At 38.2% G+C, this 13,819-nt stretch overlaps 1 pseudogene; it reads right to left on the bottom strand.

Annotated features, from left to right (window-relative positions):
• Positions 1–11,620: 11,620 nt before the first annotated feature.
• Positions 11,621–12,932, bottom strand: LOC122736995 (annotated as a pseudogene).
• Between the last annotated feature and the right edge of the window lie 887 nt (positions 12,933–13,819).

Raw genomic sequence — 13,819 nt, 5'->3', positions numbered from 1 at the left:
CTGCACAATTGAGCCCAGAATAACTATATAACTATCAGGAACTTCGAAATGGAAATGTGAACTTGCTCACCTCTTGTTGGGAAAAAAAAAAGCATCTTATGCAAATCACAACTTGCTCAGGTGGAAAAGGCCATTAGGTTGCAATTTTATTAACTTCCACAGAGCATATGACAATTAGCCACAGTCAGTGCGTTCCAAGTCAAACTGTTGGCCACAGGGCAATGACAGGTCACCTATTGCCAGCATCACATTGATCCCTTTGCCTCCTTTCTTTTTTCAAAAGTGGGGGGTTTAAGAGTGGAGGGGGTAGGAGGAGAATGTAGGAAATTCATAGTTCTTAGTGCTGCCTTCCTCCTTAAATCACTTTGTGTTTATTTGGTTTACACTTTGCATTTGCTTTATCCAAGTAGACATTACACTGTACATTCTACCTCCTCCCCTCAATTCCCTAGGTAAACTCTTTCAGTACAAGATTTATTTTGTTTTTTTTTCTTCTTTTTGTCTTTGTATTCCTTTATATATAATTAGGTTGTTTTAAAGCTTCAGACTACTCTGACTAGAAACCCAACAGAAACTATGTGGTTGGCAAACACAAAATGTCTACACATGCACCAGTTTTCCTGTCTCCTAGAAGCAGATTTTCAATGCTCCCTACCTGGATGACATCTAAGGTGGTCTGAGAAGGTTTTAAAGCCCAAGAACAGTTATTATAGGGATAAAGAATTATTTTCTTTTATGTTAAATAGAATCACTGATTTTTAACTGTTCCACTGTGTCTCATTTAATAGTCTATACCACTTGCTCATGACTTTCATCTGGTTCCTGACCTTGCCTTAGCAAACTTATAACCAAACCTATGTTCTTTACGTTCAACCAAGTCAATTAAAATAAGTTTAATTTAATAACCCTAGGGAGACAAAATGGTATAGTGGAAAGAACACTGATCTTTTAGTCCAAGGACCTGAGTTCAATTTCCAGCCCTGGCTCTTATATTCTGTATAGCTTTGGGTAAGTCATTAATTATCCTGATCTTTAGAATGGAGATAATACTTAAATGATCTATCTGATAGGTTTGTGTGAGAAAAATGTTTTAGAAATTTGAAAGTATGATATAAATATGGGATGATTTCCATTATACATTGACTATATGGAGAATGCTACACAAGGTAATAGTTGTAACAAAATATTATATGAGACCTTGTAGTCTGGGAAGTGGATGAGGCACCAGTATAAACAAGTGTAATATGAAATTAAAAAATAAAGCTTTTCACAAAATCTCTCATATATCCTTATGGAGAAGAGGGAAATAATGTAGACTTAATGATATGGACAAAGAAATAAGAAGAACTGAATACAAAGAATAGTCACCATCAATTTGGAGAGATGTCTAGTATAAACCCTCAGAGATCTGACCAAAATCAAGTGTTGTTTGTTTGAACTTTTATCAGTTGCTTGATTGAAGGCATAAAGGCTTGCATATAAAATTTTAAGATGATGACAGACTGGGAGAAATAGATATTAACAATTGGAGGGCAGAATTAAGATACAAAATGATATACGAATGACCTAGAAAGTGTGGCAGAATTTGACTAGATAAAATTTCATTAGGATAATAGAGAAGACCTATACTTGGGCTTCCAAAAAATCAATTTCATAAATGCAAGATATAGCATAGCATTGCTTTTTGGGATAATAAACACCAAGAGTAATGACATGGAAGTAAGAAAGCCCAGAGAAATTTATTTTGATTGAGAACTCCTGGGCTATCTCCATCTGAGCAGAATATCCAAATATTCTGTGTTAGTTCCAAATAAGGAAAATGAAGGGAAGGGAGCATTTATATATCACCTACTATGTACTATTTACTCTGTGAAATCCTTTCAAATATTATCTCATTTTCCTCATGACAACCCTGGGTGGTAGGTGCTCCTTTTATCCCCAATTTACAGATGAGGAAACTCAGGCAAACAGAGGATAATTGACTTTACCTGGGTCACATGGCTAATAAGTCTGCAAGACCAGGTTAAAATTCAGGTCTTCTTGACTCCAGGTCACTGCATCACATAGCTGCTTCCTATATGGCTTGAAGGTCTGCTTTATGTATACCATCTCACATGCTTTTCAGAACAACCTAATAAGTCAACTACTAAAGGCCTATTATTGATGACCTCAAGAGATATAAAGAAAGTTTTGACAAAATAGAGAACCCATTCCTATTAAAAACACTAGAGAGGGTCAGCTAGGTAGCACAGTGGATAGAGCACTGGCCCTGGATTCAGGAAAACCTGAGTTCAAATCCGGTCTCAGACACTTGACACTGCCTAGCTGTGTGACCATGGGCAAGTCACTTAACCCTCATTGCCCACCAAAAAACAAAACACTAGAGAGCATAGCAATAAATGGAGCTTTCCTTAAAATGATAAGCAGTTTCTATCTAAAACCATCAGCAAGCATTACATGTAATGGGGATAAGTTAGAGGCATTCCCAGTAAAATCAGGGGTGAAAGAGGGATATCCATTATCACCACTATTATTCAATATTGTACTAGAAATTTTAGTCTTAGCAATAAAAGAAGAAAAATAAATGGAAGGAATTAGAATAGGCAATGAGGAAACAAAACTATCACTCTTTGCAGATGATATGATGATATACTTAGAGAATCCACTAAAAAACTACATGAAACAATTAACAACTTTACCAAACTTTCAGGATATAAAATGCATCTACATAAATCATCAACATTCCTATATATGACCAACAAAGCCCAACAGCAAGAGATAGAAACAGAAATTCCATTTAAAATAATTGTGGACAATATAAAATATCTGGGAATATACCTGTAAAAGCAAAGCCAGGAACTATATGAAAACATTTACAAAACACTTTTCACATAAATAAAATCAGATCTAAACAAATGGAAAAATAGAAATTTCTCATAGCTAGGCCATACTAATATAATGAAAATGACAATTCAACCCAAATTAATTTACTTATTTAGTGCCATATGAATCAAACTACCAAAACATATTTCACAGAGCTAGAAAAAGTAATAACAAAATTCACCTTGAAAAAGAAAAGGTCAAGAATATCAAGGGAATCCATGAAAAAAAATGCAAAGGAAGGTAGTCTAGTTGTAAGAGATCTAAACTATATTATAAAGCGTCAACCATCATAACTATTTGGTGTTGGCTAAGAAATAGAGTGGTGGATCAGTGGAATAGGTTAGGCACAGGAGACACAATAGTAAATGACTACAGTATTCAACTGTTTGATAAACACAAAGACTCCAGCTTCTGGGATAAGAACTCACTATTTGACAAAAACTTCTGGGAAAACTGGAAAACAGTATGGCAGAAACTAGGCATAGACCAACATCTTACACCATACACCAAAGTAAAGTCAAAATTCTTACACAATATAGCCATAAAAGTCAATACCATAGGCAAATTAAAAAGGAAAGAATAGTTTACTTGTCAGATATTTGGAGAGAGGAAAAATTTATGACCAAACATGAAACAGAGAACACTATAAAAGCAAAATGAATCATTTTTATTACGTTAAATTAAAAAGGTTTTGCACAAACTAACAATGCAGCCAATATTAGAAAGAAAGCAGAAAGCTAGGAAACAATTTGTACAGCCAGTGTTTATGATAAAGGCCTCATATCTAAAATATATAGAGAACTTAATCAAATATATAAGAGTACAAGTCATTCCCCAATTACTACTGATTAGAGAAATGCAAATTAAAACTATTCTGAGGTACAACCTCACAGCTATTTAATTGGCTAATATAAAAACAAATGAAAATGATAAATGTTGGAGGAGTTGTGGAAAAATTGGAACACAAATGCACTGTTGGTGGAGTTGTGACCTGATCCAACCATTCTGGAGAGCAACTTAGAACCACTGCCAAAAGCTTATATAACTGTGAATACCCAGCAATAAGACTACCAGGTCCATATCTCAAAGAGATCATAAAAAAGGGAAAGGGACCCACATGTACAAAACTATTTCTAGCAACTCTTTTTGTGGTAGCAAAGAATTGGAAATTGAGGGGATGGCCATCAACTGGGAAATGACTAAACAAACTGTGGTATATGAATGTAATGGAATACTATCATGCTTTAAAAATGATAAGCAGACAATTTCAGAAAAACTTGGAAAGACTTATGTTAATTGATGCTGGGGGAAGTGAGCCAAACCAAGAGAACATTATATATAGTATCAACAACATTATGTGATAATCAGCTGTGATAGACTTAGTTCTTAGCATAACACTGATCTAAGACAATGCCAAAAGAACTATGGAGTCTGAATGCAGATTGAAGCATACTATTTTCACTTTTGTTGTTGGTTTTTTGTTGTTTCTTCTTCCTTGTGTTTTTTCCTTTTGTTCTGATTCTTCTCTTATAACATGACTAATGTAGCAATATGTTTAACATGATTGTAATGTATAATCTATATCAGATTGATTGCTGATTTAGGGAGGGGGGAAGGAAGGGAGGCTGGGAGAAATATTTGGAATTCAAAATGTTACAAAAGTGAATGTTGAAAACTATCTTTACATATAATTAAGAAATAAAGGTCTGAAAATAATAAAAGCTTATTATCATTTTCAATATGTCTGAGACTCATGGAAATTAATTACCTTGTCCATTATTGTGCAGTCAGGCAGGATGTTAATTTTGTTCTCTTCCTTCCAAGATTAGTTATCTTTCCACTATACCATGATGTGGCTATCATTATTATGTTCTTTCTTAAGTCTATTCCAAACCTGCGCTCCTTTAGTTTCTCCTCCTTGTTACTAGTGTTGTACACTGAGCCAAATAGAATAGACTATCCAATCCTTCATGTTGTAACCCCTGAGATAATTGAAGAGTCTTTTTGTATGCCATTTGAAATCTTGTCTTTCTTAAGGTTGAAAATATCCTATTTCTTCAGTTATTATAAAGAGCAGAAGCAATTCCTCCCTCTACTTTATTTGTAAAGAAAGATATGAGGGCAGCTCCAATGGACTATATTGGTGAAATCCATTCTTTCCCTTCTACCTCAAAATTCTGATCCCCCTTAAATCCCAGCACTCTCATTTTGAAAATGTGGTACAAAATTCTTCTCAGTCATTTTTCAAAATGTTCCTAATAGAACACCAGAAAATTAACTGCCACCATAAACAGGAGTTGGCAAGAGCTAACAGGTCCTGCAGTATTGTGTTTTTCCCTCTTTTTATTTAATAAAATGTTCTGAATACAGATTAACTTTCTTTCCCCAGTATTTATTATTGTTTCACCTGCCTGAAAACAAGAACTGAAGGTTCTTTGATAAATGGATTTAAAACTCATTTGGTTTCACAGTTGCATCTGTAACTTCCTCTGTACCCTCTGTGAAAACACATTTTTATAACTTTCTCCAGCAACACAACTCAGAAGAACTCAGGGAATATAATGGCTTGCTCATTTCTTACTGTGCCACAGCTCAATCCCCAGTGATGATAGAAATTGGTCTTACAAAATCACTGAATCTCAAATCCAGAAAAGATTCCAGGATCCACCTAATGCAACCACTTTCCAAGGTATAAAGTTCTTCTTGGACATCCCCAAGTGGTCATTCAGCCTCTGCTGGAACATGTCCAATAACAGGAAATCCACTTATGCCTAGATCCTTTCTGAGCAGTTCTAAAAGTTAAGGAAGCTCACTCTTTTACTCAGATAAAAATCTATTTCCATGAAACTTTCACCCACTGGTCTTAATTCTTTGGGTTGGAGGTATAAGAAAAAAAAATAAAAGTTTACTCCTTCCTTGAAATATAACCCATTCAAATACTTGAGGAGAGAAAGATTGCTACTACCTCCAAATCTTTTTTCCAAGTTAAAAACTTCTTGTTTTGTTCATGAAGTTCTCCTACAGAATGCCCCCCCCGCCCCAGTGTCTGGTAGTTAAACTGATATTGTCTGTGTCCCTCCTGAAATGTTGAGAACTGAACAAAATAAAAACATAACAAAAAAGAAAATAGGGAAAATATTTAAATATGAGAAATCTGTAGGTAGGGATATAGCATTGCAAGTATCTCCAAAATTCCAGCTTCCCTCTGTCTTCATGTTCCTAATTATGAAAACTTAAGGGATGTGAAAATAATGTGAGAGTTGGAATGACACCTCTACTGGGAGGAACATTGTGAGCTCTGGCATGAGGGGAGACATGCGACTTTAGCATCCAAGAAGCTGGCCAGCTGGCACCCAGGAACTTATCTCTGTAAAGCTGACTGTTAGACTTGTCAATGAGAGCTACCAGCCAATTAGCTTAGAGCTGTGTGTGTGTGTGTGTGTGTGTGTGTGTGTGTGTGTGTGTGTGTGGATAGCCCTTTTTCCTGTTGGAGAGGAGGCTTCTGGGAAGAGGGAGGGGTGAGGGCTCTCTTTCGCCGGGACCTCATGTGGAGTGGAGCTAAGGTAGATCAAGGCATAGATAGATGAAGGCACCTTGGCCTCTTTCTCTTTCCTCACCAAATTCCCATGCTCCTTAATAAATGCTTAAAAGTCTAAACTCTTGCTAAAGCTTCTAATTTATTGGCGACTACTCCTTAGATTTTTAGACAGTCTAGCTAGAATTTTAGCCACCTTATAGGTAGCAACTTTACACTAACCTGGATTCATTTGACTCTAAAATCCCTAGCAACCACAGTGTCAGTGAGAAAGGTGTTTTTTTGTGCATATGTTATTTTGCAAATATGGCTTCTGCTCCCAGCTGGTGCAATTTCTGCCATGAAATCAAAACAAAGACTTGTTATGGCTCATATAAGTAGAGTACACCACAAGTGAAAATTAATAGAATAATTTTAAGTTAGCCTTGGTCAAAACACAGAAGAGTAAAATATCCCAAAGTCTCCCATAGTGAGAGTGAAGGGAATCTACCTAGGGAAAAAATGCCTATTCCTTGGTACTGAAAAGTTTTATAATTGCTAGAATACATTTCATGACTCTGTCTCCAAGAATCTAAATGCCCCTTGCTGATTTTTGTCTCACTTGTCATAGCAGACTTGGTGAGATCCTAGACTTCCTCTTGTTACTGACAATCTCCCTCTAGAACAGTAAGCCCACTTCTTCTCCATGATTATCATACCCTGAAGATCCTATACCTTTCTGGCTCCAAACCTGTCATTCCTTTTTTTCCTCATCCCTCTGTTGGAACCATCATCTGCTTTAGCCACTGCTTCTCTGCTAAGATACTGCTACTGTTTAGCAGTTGATATGTACTGCTATAGATTATTCTTGCTCCAGGGAAATATCATGGCTCTTTCATGATGGTGTTCTGGGGTCATCAGGTTCAGCACATTTTCAGCTGTTTTGGTTAGAAATACCTACAAACACCCTGGTACAGCAAACACAAGGGTCCCTAAGGTAGTTGTCCAGATGCATTTTACAAAAGCCTTCTTCAACAAAGGAGTTTTCATTCATAGTTGAGTAAAATGATTAAATTCTTATAATAACATTTCCATTTCAGCATGTATCCTCCTATCCCTGTAATGGTCCACAATTTCACTTTAGTCTTTCTCAGACAGGGAATAGAAAAGAGTGCAGCTATTTATTTATTTATTTTTAGTGCCTGGCAACTAGCAATTAAACCATCCAAATTTCATTGAAGCTACAACAAGCATTAAATAACAATAGAAGCACTACAGGGAAGGAGTAGAGTGGTTCGCCTCTATCTCCCATTCTCACCATCAGGGAAAAGTATAAAAGTCTTATCTTCATTAGAGGTCAGTGGTGCCAGTTATGTAGACATGGAATGTTTTTGACATCACAGAAAATGATGAAAGCCTCTACAGAAAGCTTCTGTCCCTACATAACCACTGTTCTTTTCATGAAAGTGGAGTCAAAAGATATGTTGTGGAAAAGTGTGGGAGTCACTAGGCATGACATATTCTCATGTTAGGTACCATGACAACAAGTGACTTATCTCATTAAAAAGCTCACGAGAAGGGGCAGGTAGGTAGCACAGTGGATAAAGCACTGGCCCTGGATTCAGGAGTACCTGAGTTCAAATCCGGCCTCAGACACTTGACACTTACTAGCTGTGTGACCCTGGGCAAGTCACTTAAACCTCATTGCCCCGCAAAAACAAAAACAAAAAAAGCTCATGAGACTGGATGGATTGTCTGTATACTCACTGAATCAGGGCTGGCCCTATATAGAATTAGAGTGAAAATTTTTCCACATGGATATGTTGGGAATGGCTTATAGAGAATCATGTGCTACCCAAACATGAGTGTCTTCAAGGTCATAAAAGTGTTGTTCAAAAAATCCAGTATTTCAAATTCAGAGGTCTTCTTTAATAGGCCTTTTTACTTCCAGTAACAACCTAATCACCACCAGAACCACAACTACAATTACAGGAACTAACCACAACCTCTACCACCACAACTACCATCACTACTACCATTACTATAGTAACAACCTACATAACCATCACCATTACACTAACCACTACCACCAAAACAACCACAATAGCAGCAGCAGTCACAAACCACCATCACAATGAGCACCACCAAAACCATCACAACAACCACAACAAGAACTACTACCACTACCACCACAGCCACAGTTCATCAAGTAATGTTTATGAGACACTTTACACCCACTATCTCATTGGATTCCCTCAAATACATGAGTAGGCACCATTATTATACTCATTTTATCAATGAGGAAACTGAACCTGAGAGATATCAATTTACTAATCCAGGAAAACAACTAATAGTGTCTTAAGAAGATTTTGAAAGTAGATCTTGTTTGAATTTCCTGTATTTGATTCACTACTAAATCTCTCTCTAATAATAACTCTTGTTTATATGATACTAGAAGGTTTACAAAGCACTTTTCACACACATACACAAAAATAAAATAAAATAAAACTCTGGGCTAAGTGATCGAGGTCCAGAGGTAAATGGACTTCCTCTTATTTATGCAAGTAGCAGAAGGAGGATTTCAATCCCAGTGTCCCTGACTCCAAGTCTACCAGCTTTTTCTCTGCATTTCATCTTTGACAAGGGTTTATCCAGCATCCCCTTGAAAATTTCTAAATAATAAAGAACTCATTATTTCCTCAATTAGCCCAGCCCAGTTTTCTAGAGTTCTATTTTTAGAGAGTTTTCCTTATATTAATACTGAATCTCCTTCCCTATGTTACATCCAATATTCCTGATTCTGTTTTCTGGATGGAAGCATAATGACTCTGATAGCTCTCTCATGAAGACAGTCCTTCCTTCAAATACTTGGAGACAGCTGTCATTTCATGCCCCACCCCATCCAAATCCCTTATGTCTTCTCCAATCTAAATATCATCAATTCTTGAAATCACTAGATGTGTTGTAGACATCTCAATCTCAACATTTTCAAAATAAAACTCATTCACTTCTCTCCCCAAATGTACTTCTTTTTTAAAAATTCCCTATTTCTGGTTAGAGCAACAATATCCTGGCATATGGCATGTCTCTAATTCTTTCAACATCTTCATTTCTCTTTTCTAAGACATGTTCAAGCTTATTAATGAGAAATAAAAATATAAACAGACATTTGGGAAAGGAAAGGACTTTAGACATTATTTATTCAGGCTAGTACCTTCATTGAGATTCAATGAGCTTGTGAAAAGACCACTCAAAGAAAGCAGTTCTGGGTTCATATCTTCACACAGATACCTGAGAAAACCAGTTCATCTCTCTAGGCTTCATTGTATTCATCTCTTTAATGAGGAAGGTGTTTTTTTTTTTCCTACTGCTTCTAATTTCATTCAGGAGTGGGAGAATTTGGATTACTCCTTGCTCCCAATTGAAATCTCTAGGCTTTTTCCCTTTTATTGCCACAAAGTAACTTCTCTTCCTTTGTAGTTCATTTATACTCTATTTATACTCTATCAGCTCCATGAAGATTCTGATAGCTATTGTTTATAGAACTCCAGTAAACTATCTTTTCTTCCTTAATGAATCCAGTGCTTGGTTCACAATACTTCTCTCATAACCCAACACTTGCTCTTATACTAGAGGAATTAGAGTGAAAATTTTTCCACATGGATATGTTGGGAATGGCTTATAGAGAATCATGTGCTACCCAAACATGAGTGTCTTCAAGGTCATAAAAGTGTTATTCAAAAAATCCAGTATTTCAAATTCAGAGGTTTTCTTTAATAGGCCTTTTTACTTCCAATAACAACCTAATCACCAACAGAACACTGAAACCTTCCAATTCCTTAATTTACTCATTTTCCATGCTCTATTCCTCTACCCAACACAACTATACACAGAGAGGGCCATTGATTTGTAAATTATAAAGTATTGTAGGTGTATATAAATAATCAATTCACAAGCATTTATTAAAGACCCATTATGTGGAAGGCACATTGCTAAGTGGACTGGGAGATACAAAAACAAAAAGAATTAGTCTAAACCTTCAAAGGTAAATGTGCATATGTAAGTAAATAAATAATATGCAAAAATAAATCCAAAGTTGCTTTGGGAAACATTGCACTAGTATCTGAGGAAAGTATTAAAAGAAACCAAATATTTTGAGGGCCAAAGGTGAGGAGCAAGTACCATCTATCCATATATGTATGTGAGCGTGGGATGGGTATCAATGCAAAAGAACAGAGATGGGAAGTGAAGAATCATGTTTTTACAACGACATCAAGTGGGGCATTATGATTGAATCATAGAGTATATGAAGAGGAATAATGTATAAGGAAACTGGAAAGATAACTTGGCCAGTCATCTAAGAGTTGTAAATGCCAAAAAAGGAAGTTTATATTTAAACCTTGATGTAACAGGAAGTAATAGGAATAATAGGAAGTCAAAGCAGTCTACTGACCATGATTCTCCACCTGCTTTTTTTATTTTTTTTGGTGAGGCAATTGGGGTTAAGTGACTTGCCAAGGGTCACACAGCTAGTAAGTGTTAAGTATCTGAGGCCGGATTTGAACTCAGGTCCTCCTGACTCTAGGGCTGGTGCTCTATCCACTGTGCCACCTAGCTGCCCCTCCACCTGCTTTTTAACTTCTTTTTTGCATTGCCTCCCCTATTAAATTGTGAGCTCTATGAGGGCAGGGGCTGGCTGTCTTTTACTTTTCTTTGTATCCACAGTTCTTAATGTAGTCTTTAGCACATAGTAAGTACTTAATGAATGTTTCTTGATTGGCTTACAGCTTTTACTTTGGTTCTTCTTAATTATGTTCTAGAAATACATAGACAATTTATAGTGTCAAGAAGCTCACAGTTTAATATGGGAGACCACAAGTAAACAAATATGTACAAGTTCTATATAGGATAAATTACAGGTAATCAAAAGAGATGATGATTGAATCCAGGTTAGCTGATTAGATCACCAAGTGAAACTTCTACCTTAGTACATCACATTAATTAATTATGTGCTCAAGCCTACTCAACCCCCCCCCCCACCATGTCTCTACATTATCGTTTTGTGATACTCATCTCTAGATGCCATATGGGATACTGGTGCTGAAAATACATACCTTTGTGCATATTATACATTTGGGGGGGCGGGGTTGTGATCAGTTTAATGACTGGCACCTTCTGCAGAGGAGGAAGCAGGCCGATAGATGGTGGCAGCAGGGGGGGTGTTCACTTGAAGATCTTGCCCTGATTGAAGGGTTTGCCCACGTGCTGGAAGGCCCCCTCCCAGGAGAACTACTCTTTGACCATCGTCTGTGCCTCTTCACTGCCAGGATCCAGCTTGCGCCACGTGTAAGACTCATAGACCAGCTGCGAATCTGGGTTGAGCGGGAAGGGAAGCTCCTGGTCCTGGAAAACCATACTCCTGAAATGACGCTGTTGTTGGTGCCGAAGAGGATGACGCTGGCGAAAGCAATCTTCCTCAGCTTCTCCAGGCGCTGGAACATGCCAGTGATGAGGTTGCAGCTCATAAAGGTCTGGCTGAGTTCCTGGGGAAGCGATACTCGGCGCACCACAGGGACCAGCCATCACGGCCTAAGTGCTCCCAGAAGTACGGCAGGGCCATACTTCAGCATGTACTCATTGGAGTATTTTCGCTTAAACTCATCCAACACAAAGGTACTGTTGGGCAGCTGAGCAAAGGGATCCTTGGCCTTGGGCTCTGAGGCCAGAGCTTACTCACACTTGTCCATCTCCTCCGCGGGGCTGGGACTGCAGCCGTCTTCTTCTCTTCCTTCCTCTCTGCCTGGGCCTTCTGCTTCTCTTCTTGCTGTCCTTTTTTTTTTTTCTTGGGACCTCCTTCTTGGGCTGACTCTCTGTAAACTTTTTAGCATCAAACTGCGCCGTCTTCTCACAGAGCTTCGCCTCTCCCAAGATCGCGGGGAACTGGGGCTGGTGAATGCAGGTGAGGAACCAGCAGTTGGTGTTGGGAAAGGCCTGCTGGAAGGATGGCTCTAGGACCTGCTTATAGAGCCACAAGAGGGTGCACACAACGGTGGTGTCAGCCAGAGTCGCCCGCCGTTCTCCCCCTCCCCCTCTTCCCCCGCCAAGTCCGGGTCTTCCGGTGGACGTCCAGAAGCCCAAGAACTTGCCTCACCTCCTCTGCTCTGTGGCCTGTATGTTGTGGTGCAGTGTGGGGAACACCCAGGTACTGGCTGGAGGAACAATGTCACTGTCAGCAAAGCTCACCCACTGGATGGCCTGGGCAGCTGCTTCTGGAGTGGAGACCAGAAGCTCATCATTGGCTCTAGTGTGCGATGGCGTTGCTCTCAAACACACAGAACCCATCGTCACCCTCAAATGCTGGGACCTTGCCAGGAGGAAATTTGCGGAGTAATTCAGGGGCACGGTTGGTCTGGCCAAAATGGAAGTGGGGAGGTGCAGACAACACGCGGATCTGGGCCCCACTGTACTGTGCAGTGATAAGGGCCTTGAAGTCCCGCCAGTTTTCAGGATGTGTGTACAGGGTCCCGGCCACCATGGTGATAACACAGAGAAAGGGAGTGGGGACGTCGGCGCTGTGGTAAAGTGAGTCCACCATATTATACATTATTAAAGAATCACAAAGTTGAGATAAACTGACATTGACAAAGTTATATAATTGCCCAGGATGGGCAAGTATAGATGCATTACAATATGCACCACTAGAGGAAATAGAGTTATCCCTTTCCCATTGTAGAGATTAGGGGCATGCCACACCCACAATCTGGAAAATCATAGTAAAATGTTTTGGCCTTGCCCTCAGACCAGCAAAAAAAATCTTATTTTTTTTTTCTTTTGCTTTTATAGGGTGTTGATGGTAATATACACATGTTTTATGAATTTCAGAGTTTCTAAACATTTTCTGTGTCATCTGCTGACCTTTGCATGTTATCTGTGGTTCCTGCAAAATTTCCCTCCCCAAAATTCCCATTTAATTTCTTATGTTGACTTGTGATATATAGAAACTTAAATGGGAAAAGTCACAATGTGGAAGGAATAACTATTCACAACTATCGATTCATTAACTTGTCAGAGTATTTGAGTGTATGTTAAATGAAAGTGCATGGAGAACAGTCTTATATTCATCTTTATCACCACCAAAACCCTCCCACAAAATGATGATGGCAGTGTTGATAGAGAAAAGAACAACAATGTCTCTTGTTTTTGTCAATGTCTCTAAAGCTCTTTATACTTTACAGCTTTACAATATCGTGCTTATCAGGTAGGTAGTGTATTGATTCTCCTATGTTATAGATGAATAAGCTAATATTCTGAGGGTTTTGGTGATTTATCCAAGGGGAAAAGATTTGTAAATGTCAGAACTAAGAAAAATAATCAACCAATCAATGAAAAAGTACTTGTTTGGCACTTAAAATACGCACCTGT

The sequence above is a fragment of the Dromiciops gliroides genome, chromosome 1 (genome assembly GCF_019393635.1).
Source record: "Dromiciops gliroides isolate mDroGli1 chromosome 1, mDroGli1.pri, whole genome shotgun sequence".
Lineage (NCBI taxonomy): Eukaryota > Metazoa > Chordata > Mammalia > Microbiotheria > Microbiotheriidae > Dromiciops > Dromiciops gliroides.
The sequence above is the reverse complement of the archived record's forward strand: the minus strand, read 5'-3'. Positions and strand labels throughout refer to the sequence as shown.